This window comes from Rhopilema esculentum, chromosome 18 (assembly GCF_057945365.1).
Source record: "Rhopilema esculentum isolate cy_ngs chromosome 18, ASM5794536v1, whole genome shotgun sequence".
NCBI lineage: Eukaryota > Metazoa > Cnidaria > Scyphozoa > Rhizostomeae > Rhizostomatidae > Rhopilema > Rhopilema esculentum.
The window spans coordinates 1419235-1428521 of record NC_142832.1 but is presented as its reverse complement, the minus strand read 5'-3'; the positions used below and the strand labels follow the sequence as shown (position 1 = coordinate 1428521).

At 31.4% G+C, this 9287-nt stretch overlaps 1 long non-coding RNA gene across 1 annotated transcript; it reads right to left on the bottom strand.

Moving 5' to 3' along the window:
- Nucleotides 1-335: 335 nt before the first annotated feature.
- On the bottom strand, nucleotides 336-8195 carry LOC135696601 (uncharacterized). Its single transcript, XR_016144843.1, has 5 exons — nucleotides 7774-8195; nucleotides 7117-7184; nucleotides 4770-7043; nucleotides 4067-4111; nucleotides 336-3711 (listed from the first exon to the last, which is right to left on the bottom strand). It is a non-coding gene; the product is annotated as an uncharacterized LOC135696601 (long non-coding RNA).
- Between the last annotated feature and the right edge of the window lie 1092 nt (nucleotides 8196-9287).

The following is a 9287-nucleotide window of genomic DNA, read 5'->3' as shown; positions in this document are numbered from 1 at the left end:
TTCTTTTGAATTTCCCCCCGTTTTCTATTGAAATTTGTAGAAATTTCTTTTGAATTTGCCCCTGTTTTCTATTGAAATTTGTTAAAATTTCTTTTGAATTTTCCCCCGTTTTTCTATTGAAATTTGTAGAAATTTCTTTTGAATTTCGCCCCTGTTTCCTATTGTATTTTACCTAAATATCCATTGTATTTTCAACACTTTACTTTGTTATATACAATGCGATGACTTTGAATTTTTTCGAGTTTTCTTTTGTTTTAACTTTGAAATTGAAAAAAAATTACAATGAATTTCCCCCTGTTTATATTAAATCTCCATTTATATTTGAAACCGAAATCTCCCGTTTTTCTATTGTCTTTCACTGGCGGTCAAGCCCGCGGACAGTGGCTGAAGAAATCGGGGCTCGAGGCCGCAAATGATTGACAGGTCATTGTTATCTACCAATCAGGTTGCTCTATTACAGCCCATTTTGGTGGCTGCGGGCGGGAGCCGTCACCTACGATATAGCAAAATTTTAGAAAACAGCGGCCACTGGCGGCCACCATTGTCTTTCGACCAATCAAAATGGGGCATTTCGGCCTCACTCTATTGTTTACTGACCAATCAGAACCCTTCAATTCAAATTTTCCATTGTTTCCTGACCAATCATGGTTTAGGGAATTCTATTGTATTTTCAATTGTTTTTATCCAATCACATTCGCTCATTTCAGCCCATCTAGCCTCGTTTTGATGCTCAGTAAAGACGGGGGGCTACAGCCTCGTTTGGACCGGTCAAAAGACGGGGGTCAGAAAGAATTTTTGCTCGATTTTCTCCTCTTCATTCAAGCGATCTTACTCTACTTACAATTTTAAGTTCTACCTATGTAAGTGCCGAGGAGACTGTTTTCGAAAGGGGTTTGTCTAAGCATGGTGTTTTAAGCAAAGGGTTAACAAGAAGGAAAAGAATTCCCCCTTGTTAACCCTTCGATTAAAACACCCTGCCAAGAAAACCCTTCGTATGTTGTGTTAGGGGTTAAGTTAGCATGGCGTTTTAATCAAAGGGTTAGCAAGAAGGACAAGGCCCCCTCGGTAACTCTCCGATTAAAACGCCGTGCCACAACTCCTAACGCAACACCGAAAACAGTCTCCTAAGCAAGCTACAAACTACTTACACAAAATTAAGCTACAATTACAAACAAATCTAAGTAAAAACGAAAGGGCCTATTCTAAAAACAAATGTAAACAGGCGCCATGCTTACACCCATTCGTAGAATAAACCCATGCATGTTTTACAATATTAAGACGATAGATAACTCAACCGGATACCTTCTCAAAAAAGGGGAACTTCCTAATTGGGCAATAAACAAATTAATATGGGCAAAGGTCGTATGCTTGGCTATCAAATGTCTTTATATGTTAATGTATAAAACTCGGGATGAAACATCAAAGGGGTTTTCAGATATGGAGGGGGAAATAAGGAGAAATTAACTAGTGTAAATGAAATTGATGGATCAAATTATGGTTTGATATTCACGTACCTTATCGGGTGGTGAAAAAACATCTTAGGGATCAATCATTCAGGAAATTACTTATCCTTTTTCACTAGCAATCTATAGTTTCATATTATGTAATTTGCCTTGACGATAAACGTATAAAAACTGTCCTATCGCTCGCAACCAATGGGAGTCTTAAAGCGTTCTATTTCTCTCTAAAAGGGAACCTGATTTCAAAACTAATAAATGTTGGGATAAAATACCGGTCGAGAATAAGCGGCGATCTACCATAATATTTTGTGATTTCAAGTTCAATCTCTAAAAATTTTTCATAATCTTCATATCTTCTACTTCAACTTCTGCTTTGTTCCATGCGATCGACTCCTTCCAAACCGATCATCTGAAAGAATGATAGAGAAGCCAGCAATATCGCAATAAATGATCAACTGCAGCAGTTGTTAAATGTGACATCTTTGCAAAACAATATCATCAATGTCCAAGAAGTGAAAATAGAATTTTCCATCGAAGTTAAAGATTAAGTCAAGGAACAACTTCGATGATTTTAAAAGATTCAGCGACAGAACAAACCAAGCTTTACTGTCCTTTCAAATTGAACATGCAATGGTTTTGAAAGAAGGTAAAAGAAACTTCGTGCTTCTTTTCTTTGCTAGTGCACAAGAGACACTTCGTATCCATGCAAGTCAACTTCTACCCTTGAGCATCTAGGCCCCATAAAATCTATCGAGTTGTGTTTTTTTTCGTTTCTTTTTGCAGTCAGGTAATTTAGGTGCAATTCTGATATATGATTCTGATATATATTTTTTGCTCTAATCTGTCAAACCGGGAATTATCCTAAAGATTATCAATTTTTCGATAATCCTGAAGATCTGGTCTAGTTCAAAACGACAGTGTTGTTTATTATCATGATTAGAATCTCCTATTGTTATGAACAATTCAAATAACACACATGCGCGTGCCTCGTGTAGAGTGCCCTGGAAATTCTCTTGGGAATTTTCAAACCTATGAAAAGCTAAAATACACCAGAGGCATTAGAAAAACAAAAACACATCACAATTTCCAATTCTGAGTACTTTTGGTCTGATTGAAGAAAGTTCAAGTGAAAAACGCTCCCCCTTAAATCTGTACTCGCGTTTTAGCTTAGAAAGACTTTGTTCAACATTGCAATTTCGATGCTTTTATTTCAGAAGTATACTTGTCATATCATTTGCCTTCGCTCTCGATTGTTTTATGGAGTCAAATAGATTTGTAAATTACCTCACCCTTATACCTGCTCCTTTATGTTTTGGAGAGGGGAAGATTTTTTTTAAAGTATTTATTTCTGCAATTTCAATTTTTTTTAGAAAAAGTCAATATAAACGAAAGTCTCTTTACTGTTTTAAAACCTTTTTGTTTTATAAGGGAGACAAGTAAATATTCAAGATGGCTTTTTGAGATTTTTGAATAATAAAAGACATTCTGCAGTCGACATCGACCTTTACTTTCACAGCCATCCACTTACTCGACAAAATCTCCGCCCTTCAAAACAACAAACTCAAAACCAAACCAACCAACAAATCAACCACCCCCTCAAACCAACAGCAAAACCTCAAGACCACAGATCTAAACATCGAAACATTTTGGCAAGTGAAAGCAAAGGTCTATGAAGCTGCAAGATTGAAACTGGCTGGAATTTGTGTAGCTTAAATTTGTCTCCACGATGAATCAAAATGTCACGTTTTATTTTTTCCTTTGCTTGATGTCTCCAAATGAAAGAAATGAACCTTTTTTATTTTTGTTGATGCTTAAAACCTTTGACTTGCTTACCCTTAATATTGAAATTTTCACAACTTTGATTGTCTCTTAATCAGAAGAGCGGCCAGAGATGATCTTAATGCCCAACAAACTTAATCTCCTCATTCAAATGCCTAGATTCATATCTTGATATCTTGAAGGCTGTATTGCTTTTAGAAAGCTGAAAAGTTCGTTTAAAGATTCTTCAATCATCTAACTTATTTTTCGACTGTGTTTCTACGTATAGGCTTGGATCTTAATACCACATTGCTCTGTTCACAACCTGATCATTTTAGACACTTAAGAAAAGAAATTTTGAAAATGAGAAATTCATCTAAATTTGCAGCTTTTTTTAAACCAAAGAAATCTTTGAAATTAGCTCACCGTTATTTATGTGCCACATTCTTTCTCAACGTTGCCAAAATGTGACCATAACTCAGTATTCAGTTTTCTAAAGAAAATTTAAAAACTTCTTACATTTGAATTAAAAAAATATTTTCTGTAACGGATAGCTCAGCTTCAAGATGATGTTTATATTTGATTTAGATGCAACACACATATTAAATACGAATTTCAGAAATACTCTTTTCTTCAATCATTTTCTTGTTTTCTGTGTATAATGCAAACAATTTAATATATTCTAAACAATTACATTCCATGATACATTGCCAGTGCCATAATAATAATCATAATCCGAGAGTCAACCAACTAGCAAATATATTTGACATCATTAGCATTAGCTTATCTGATTTAAAAAAATGAAGAGAAAGAAATTGTGATACGACTGGACAGCAAAATAAACTCACCATTTTCAATATGTTTTCACAAATAGAATTCTGAGTGGCCAATAGCTAAAAGTAAAGTTGAGCATTGTAAAAGCATACTTAAAAGTCATAAAATGCACGAATCTTTAAAAATAATCCATTTTAGATGTTAAAATAAATTCCTGTAATCTTTAGAAAAACTTGCAACCGGAAAGAATAATTTATATCAAAAAAGAACTTCAATTCTTGAGTAATGGCCAAGTAAAGAAAGTTAAAGTAATGATTGGTAGATTTTTGCTAGGTTTTAATTTTAATTCATTTTTTATCATAAAAATCAGTCTTCAAATATATTTCTTCTCGCAAGAACTTCTTTAGGAATTGTTGTCAATAACTTGTCAAAAAACACAAAAAATATTCTTTAATTTTCATCAGAGGCAAATCTGGGATAAAAGAAGGCTATCAAACGCAAATTCTAAATTCAAATCACGTTCATTAATTTAAAGCTAGTGGCATAGTTATGCATTAGCCACATACCATTTTATGTCGCTCATTTTTATGTCTCCCAAAAATCAAAAAATAAGTTTCGAATAAACATATCATTTTCACAAAGAATAGATAATAGTTGCAATATTCCTCAACCTTTAAAACAGCTTGAGTTTGGAATATATAATGTCTTTTTAGTGAAAAATACATTTTTCCCAATGAATTAATGCAAAGGCATCAAAATATTGAAACTTTAACTCACATTTGGCGCATCCTGATTCAAGTCTGCGATGAAGAAATAAAGATATCTAAAAAGCAATTTGATTTCTGGAGAAAAATAAAAAACTGGCCATTGAAAAACCTTCGCAAAAAAACTGCAAAAATGCAAAAATGAAAACACCATACCTAGAAAGGAAAAGAAAACAGTGTCAGTTTAAAAGAAAATCCTTCCTGAGGGATATCAAAAACGATAATATCATTGACTGGATCAACATTATGGCTTTTTATCGAGGTTTAGAGTGATTCTAATGAACCAATTTAGCCATGATTTAATCCAATCCAAGTTTTTAGAGACAGATTGAATAACGTGTTATTTTTTATAACTAGTAAGTTTATTAAAAAAACCACATTTGTTTAATAAACTTTCTTCTTTAAAAACATTCATAAATTTCTTCCAATACTATTGTTTTCTTTAAGTCTGACAAAATAAAAAAAAAAGTTGAAAACAAAGATCTCCCAATTTAACAAGGCATCTAACACGCTAAATCTCAGGAAAGTTTAAATAAAAAATTATGGATTAAAAACATACCCATTTACCAACAACTATTAGCTTTTATTTGCTTCAACAAATGTCACTAGTGAAGCTGAAATAAGTTAAAGATAATGTTAGTGACAAGAACAATTTAAGGATACACGATAATAGAAAAATTGGGCTATAAAGTTTGCTAAGGGTCAGATAAAGATTAGTCAGAAAATTGGATGACAAAACTTAATACTGCGATATATTTTGTGGCTACATTTATGACCATAAAAAGATTGGAACTTAGATGCTCTTGTAAAAGAAATAATAATCACAGCCCATTATATATTCAACAATTCTCAATTAATATAAAAGTTTTTAAAAATAATCACATTAAACAATATAGAGTTCAATTGATTTCAGAATGTACTAAAATTTGAAGTTAGTTTTATTTAAGAATTGGAAAACTTACCAAATTTTGAAATCACGAAATCCGTTAAGACTTCTTCCTAAATAAATAGCTTGGGAAAGGTTGGTTAAAACATCAAAAAAAAAATTTCTTGTGAAAAACAACGAAAAAGAGCCCAAGACAGTCTCCAGTGAAGAAACGAAAAGCTCAACATTGTAAAAATGTGCCTAAAAATGAAAAAAGGTCTTCCAAATATTATCGAAATTTAACTTGAAAATATTATGCCTATATGTTTCAAAAAGCCATTTTGAAGCTTCATAATTATGTCTACTTTGTTGTTGTGAAGAAAAATGATGAAACAAAGTAAATTTTAAATTCAACAAAAGTTCATTTCGAAGTATATTGGACCCCTAAAAATGGTAAAAAATATAAAAGCAGATTAGTTAACCTTTGAGTCACTAAAATCAATAAGGGCACAAAGAAAATTAGAAAGATGCCCAAAATTAGGGACAATTGTATAATTTTGGTCATTTCACCAAGATCTCACGAGAGAAATTTTAATGATATAATATATGACTGTACAGTTGTCAAAGATTATTTTCTAGAAACATAAAATATACAGGAAGTCAAATGATACTCATTTCCAAACTCAGAACTCAGCAATTCACCAGAAGGTATTAGCATAGCTCCAAAATCAGCCTCAGACCTTTTTCATGTCTCTCGTTTCAATGTCCCTCAATATCCATAATTAAATGACAAAAGGGCAGACAAAAATGACAAAAAACATGCAAACAAAATAATCTTTATAAGCATCTTCTTCAACGAGTAAGATAATATAGTCTTTCACCATCTCGCCTCCAAACCAACTTCCAATTGTCAAGCCAATGTTTGAAAAATATAATCGCCAAGGAGAAAGATGTTTGTAAACTGAATATTTATAATAATTGCTATTAACGAATGGAAAAGAATATACCAAAAAATTGCAGTTCTATTTCATTTTTAAATCAATCTGCTTTGCCTCTGAATGTCTAAAGCTGGAATTGAAATGGCTAAAAATGAAAATTGTGTAAAAATAATGCTGATCGTTATGAAAAGCACAAAGTATATAAATATTCAAGTTCATCAAAACGCCCAGAAGGTGAACAATAATCCATCCTATTATCATGGCTATCTTTTAATTTTCGCAGAAAAAATCAGCAAAAAAATTATGTTATAATTTACTTACTTTCTTTCTAATCTTGAATTTTCACTGGAAGCTGCTAGAACAATCTGAGAAACATTTGATCTAAAATTATAAGTTTTTTAAGGAAAGAATATGAATGCCAAGAGCCAAGGATACAAAAAACATCGCAAAACTCTCCAAAATGTTTCATATATGTCAATTAAACCTGAAAACCAAAAAAAACAACAAAGTATTAAATAAGATTTTGGAAAAAAGCAAGCTATTTGGTAAAGAATTACCTTTAAATCTGTTCAAACGGACCAACATTTTATGATTTTATGGATGCAAACTTTGCTGCAATAGTTACCTAGAAATGCGAGAAAGTTAGTGTTAAAAAATATAACGAGTAAATTTTGGTGTGTGAATATTGATAAACGTGTGAAATTTTAGTATTATAACTCTTATGACAGCAAGTTGTCTCTTCTTTTCATACATTTGCTGAATAACTGTACATATTTTTAAATTTTATAGACTGTGAGTACAAGTTTCTTATGAGTAATGTTTTGCGATAGCAAAGAAAATGTTTATTAAAAATATAAAGATTATCAATTGTATATAATGTCATATCCTTGATGAGAGCAAAATGACAATTCTTCCTAAATGAATATAAATTTCTTGTATTAGAATGTTTTTTCGAAATTTGATTTCTTTCTTGCAACTTGTCGGCTTTCCTTGATTCTCTCTTCTTATAAAATGTTTTGATAAATTAATGACAGGGATTTTTCAAAACATTTTCCCTTTTTAAATTAAAACTTCAGCAAACGGATGCATCTATTTTTGAATTTTTTTCCAGAAATTTCAAGGTTCAAGATATATTATGCTTACTTTAATTGTTTAAAGTCAAAAAAACTTAAATCGATAACTGACAAAAATGTATAAATTTGATATCCACTCACCCACTAAACAACAGTAGTTTTCAATCTCATGGACCATCACTGTACTCAATTGCAAAGCTAGAAAGAATTTTAAAGAGACAATAAATTATCTAAAGTGTGAAATAATACAAGACAGTAAAAAACAACAGCAAATATAACATGGTAAAGTAATGTTTTGTTGATATTATAAAAATCAGGTTGATTGGATTTTTGTTGTGTACAAATGGATATTTTACTCCGTTTGGATTAATCATTGGTCAACTAGAACTTAAGGAATTGCAGTATTGAGTTTTTTCTTCTCAGGATATTTACTACAGGCTATAAAAGACTTGTTTTGATATGCTCATTAGGCTTGTTACTTCTGTGACGTAATAAATAGAGAATAGAACATTAAACGGCCTTTATACGCTCGCCACAAGGGTAGCAAGTTGAACTTAGCATTAAAAAACTCACCATATTTTCAAATCAACCATTCCAAAAGGTTCTTTTCCTGAAGGGAAGAACTGAAGACAAATTAGGTTAAAAAATCTTTAAAACTCGGCCCAGAAATCCTCTTGGAAACAAAAGCTGTCACAAAAGAAAAACTTTCGGCGACCAAACCTAGGGAAAAAATAAAGAACACGTCAAATAGGGTAGATATCTCAGTTTAGACTTTCACAAAATTTCAATGAAAGTTTCTTCTGAAGTTGAGGTTGTTCATAATTAGTTGATTCCGATTAAAATAAGAAAAAATATCCAGTATAGATGAAAATCATCTAAAAATATTTTAAACTTAGGAGGCCTAAGGAAATGCGATAAAGTTTGTCTTGAACATATATTCATATATACATATATATATATATCATATTCTGAAACAAGGGAACAATAATTGTTAATTTAGAGTTACCGTAAAAGGAATTGCCTTTTGATCAATAAATATTCTGTTTCTCATAAAACAATAGTTGTTTGAATGGCTATCATAATACTTACAAACGTTGCTGTATACATGAGATGAATAAAATTTATATAAAATTTAATATAGAGTTTATCTTTTCCAATGCCACCATGATTTGCTTTTACTTTTCACAACTATAAAGCATTTTTCCATCTTTTTACATGCAATTATGAATTGTAGAACGGCGTTCGAAGAGTTAATTAATTCTGTTTTGATCATAGTTTGCAGGCCAAAGCACAAGTCTAAACTTAAAAATAACGAGTGAAAATTAACTTTCCTTTTAATCTTTTTAATGATGTCATTAAAGGATACAGTTAGTTAAAAATTCAGTGAAAATTTGGTGTGGATAAAATTGTGAGGGTAGTGTTGTCAAACAAATAATAAAAAATAAGCAGTTGCATTAATATTTTGCTGGAGAACGACAAAGAAATTTGGAAAAATGTCAGCAAGACCATTTAGTAGAGACAATAAACTAGATTTTTCAAATTAAAATCAACTTACTTAAACATTTAACATAAACATTTACTTAAAGATGTTCGTCCGTGGATCAGGTTCATATTAGCCTAACGAGTTGTATTTGAACAAAAGCATGATCTTGGAA